This window comes from Sapajus apella, unplaced genomic scaffold, assembly GCF_009761245.1.
Source record: "Sapajus apella isolate SASKATOON/1434 unplaced genomic scaffold, GSC_monkey_1.0 scaffold48, whole genome shotgun sequence".
Lineage (NCBI taxonomy): Eukaryota > Metazoa > Chordata > Mammalia > Primates > Cebidae > Sapajus > Sapajus apella.
The window spans coordinates 885,708-889,472 of record NW_022436988.1 but is presented as its reverse complement, the minus strand read 5'-3'; positions in this window follow the sequence as shown (position 1 = coordinate 889,472).

Genomic DNA, 3,765 nt, shown 5'->3' with positions numbered 1-3,765 from the left:
CTGTGAATCCCCAGCAGTGACCCCTGCCTGTGACCCCCACCTGTGACCCCAACCTGTGACCCCCCACCTGTAACCCCCAGCTGTGACCCCCACCTGTGTACCCCCACCTATGATCCTGCCTGTGACCTCCACCTTGACCCCCATCTGTGACCCCCATTTATGACCCCCCACCTGTGACTGCTGCCTGTAACCCCCGCCTGTAACCTCCACCTGTAACCCCCACCTGTGACCCCCCTGTGACCCCCATCTGTAACCCCCCACCTGTAACCCCCCACCTGTGATTGCTGCCTGTAACCCGTGCCTGTAACCTCCCGCCTGTGATCCCCCACCTGTGACCTCCCCATAACCCCCACCTGTGATCCCCATACCTGTGACCCCCGCCTATGATCCACACCTGTGATCCCCACCTGTGAACCCCCCCACCTGTGACTCCCCACCTGTGACCCCTGCCTTGGGAGGCCCCTGCCTGCGTGGTGCTGCCCCAGGGGCCTGGCCTTCAGGCAGCCCAGGGCATTCGACCCTCTGCCTTTGTGTGGTGACGGTGGCAGGGAAGGCAGCATTTCACCCACCCCCACGTACCTGATTCAGGAGCTCGGCGGCCCCAAGCAGATGCCCTGGATGGAGGCGCCCACGCCCAGCAGCCAGGGCTTAGCGTGGGCCCTGTGGACTCACTGGTGCCCCCAGCTTCAAGCCTCGGTGAGGCCCACCACCAAGAGGCAGCTCTGCATGGGGGTGGCAGGGAGGGGACAGGGACCGCAGGGTGGTGAGTCCCAGATCCCAGAGCCCTCGCTGGCAGGGAGGGGGAGTGAGTGGCATGACAGCCCTGACTCCCTGACTCAGCTGCTGGGCAGCACTGGATGCCCAACTTGCCCTGGCTGCCGGATGAGGCCCTTCTCTCCCCAGGGGGCCTTTGGAAGCTTCCAGAGAGCCTGAGGGGCAGCCATGCCCCAACCCACCTGGTACTCCCTCACCTTTGCATCTAAATGGGACCCGATGGGTGCAGGGCGGGTGGGTGGGAGTGGGGAGTGGGTGGGTGGCCTAAGCCCTTTCCTCCTGCCTGCAGCTCCCACCCTCTGTCCTGAGGTCCAGGTTCTCAGGGGAGGGGAAGGCACCATCACTGCTCCGCCTGCCTTGCCCTGCTAGTCTCGTCTGGAATAGGGAACGGAGGCCACTCTCTGGGCCCAGGACCCTGGACCCAGTGCCTGGCCAGTGACAGCCGGGCCACAGCAGGGCCCTGGTTGTGCTACAAGCCCCCAGGGCCATCTGCACAGGCCGGAAGCTTTCTCTCACCTCTCCCAGAGAGAAAGCATGGCTTAGCTTCCCATCTCACCTACCTGTCCCACCTGTCCCACCTGTCCCACCTGTCCCACCTGTCCCACCTGACCCACGTGTCCCACCTGTCCCACCTGACCCACCTGTCCCACCTGACCCACCTGACCCACCTGTCCCACCTCTCCCACCCGACCCACCCACCTGTCCCACCTGACCCACCTGTCACACCTGATCCACCTGACCCACCTGTCCTGCCACACCTGCCCCACCTGTCCCACCTGACCCAGTTCCTCACCTCAAACTTGTGCCTCCAACGAGTTCACCAAGCACACTGCGAGCCCCCACCCCAGCACCTCGGTCCTCCTGTTCCTGTCCTGGGCACGGCCCTGGCCCCCCAGGCTGGCCCCCCAGGCTGGCCCCCCAGGCTGGCCCTTGGCTTGGGCCCTGGCCTTTCGTCCTCCCGTCCTCCCAGCGCCTCGTAGCTCTCCTGCTGTTTTCTCATCAGCTCCCTTGCTGCCCCAAACCTCAGCTGCTCCCTTACGGATGTCACTTATCCTCCTGCCTCCCCAGGGTCCTGGGAGAATCTCCAGCACCCAGACCCAGGCCGCCACCCTGGCCATTTGTGAATGGAGCTGGAGCCGCTGCCTCCCAGCACTTTGGGAGACAGGGGCAGGCGGATTGCTTGAGCACAGGAGTTTGAAACCAGCCTGGGCAGCATAGAGAAACCCTATCTCCACCAAAGAGAAACAACTAGCCTGGTGTGGTGATGCCCACCAGCAGTCCTGGCTGTTTGGGAGGCTGAGGCGGGAGGGTCCCTTGAGCCCAGGAGGCAGAGGCTGTAGTGAGCTGTGACTGCACCACTGCACTCAGCCCAAGCCACAGAGCAAGACCGTCTCAAAAAAAAAAATTGTTGGATGAGTATAAAAGTCACTTATTCTGAGGAACAAGAAGCTACTCCTGGCTCCAGCTTTGCCCCTAACCTGCCGTTTGGTTTTGAGGACGTCACTTAGGCCCCCAGCTCCCACTACCACTCAGCTGAGCGTCCTCGTGCCAGAGCTGACTCTGGGGCAAACGGGTCATGCAGAAGTCTGGGGCTGGAAATTCCTGCCATGGGGCTTGGGGGTGGCCTCCAGCCTGCCCCTGAGTTCTCGGTCGACTGTGGGGGAAGCTGCTGCAGGCGGGGTCTCTGACGTGGGATCGGTGCCGGCGTCCTCCCCTCCTGCAACCTGGAAGTGACAACCGCACCTCCAAGCCTTTGAGGCCGCACACAACACCGGCTCTCCAGGCAGCCTGTCCGGCCGGACCTGGCTGGAGCCCGTTTACCCTGAAGCACCTGGCTGCAGACCTGAGCCGTCCCAAGGCCCTGGAGGAGGCCTGGCAATGTCCTCACCCACTGGTTGTGCTCAGTGTGCCCAAGCTGTTTTGACAGCAGTTGGTCCAGACTGGCGGCTCCTCTGGCATCAGGTTCCCAGGGCGTTTCTGGGGCCTGGCCGAGGGACGCTGAGCTGGGGTGTTTAGCTGGCGTAGCTTCGTGGGGTATATTGATGTGTGTGCAGTTGGTCGGAGCCTCAGGATGTTGCTTCCAGCCGTCTGAGAGTGGGGTGTTGCCCTGGATGGAATGGTGTCGCCTGAAATCCGCGTCCACCTGGAACCTATGAATGGGATTTTATTGGAGACAGGGTCTTAGCAGATCTCATCAAGCTGAGGTTACTGGATGGCCTGGAATCCCACACGACTGGTGTCCTGATGTGAAGAGAGAAACAATGGCCTGGAGAAGGCCACGTGGTGATGGAGTCAGAGACTCAACAGCCACGAGCCTGAACACCGGGGCGCTGCAGCCCCAGGAGCTGGGAGAGGCCTGGAGCCCGTTCGCCCTCGGCGTCTCTGGAGGGAAGCAAATGATGTCACAGCACCTGAAGAGGCGGCCAGAGGGCCGCAGCACAGCGAAGCGGCAAAAATGCCGTTGGTGGTGTCCGTTAGCTGAAAAATATTGCTATTTCCTGGATATTGTTGATTCTTTTTAAAAACTAGAAATTTATTTTCTCATTCTGAATGAACATTCGCTTGTGTACGAAATTTTCTCTAATTTTTTGTTTATTTTCTTAGACAGCCCCCTCGGCCTGAGGTCCACCCGCTGAGTGGCCGCTCTCCCGACCCTCCCAGCTGCCCCGTGTGCCGGCTTCCGTTACCCCACCGCGTGGGAGCCCCCAGAGGTGGCTTCCTGTCTGTCTGTGTGGTCAAGCCCGGTTGTCTTTGGGTGTGGTGAAATTAACAATTTTTATTCCGTCTTTCTTTTCTTTCTCTCTCTCTCTCTCTTTCCTTCTTTCTCTCTTTCAAGACAGGGCCTTGGTGAAATTAACAATTTTTATTCCCTGTCTTCCTTCCTTCCTTTCTGTCTGTCTCTCTCTCTCTCTCTCCCTCCTTCCCTCCCTCCTTCTCTCTCTCCCTCCCTCCCTCCCTCCTTCTCTCCCTCCCTCCCTCCCTCCTTCTCTC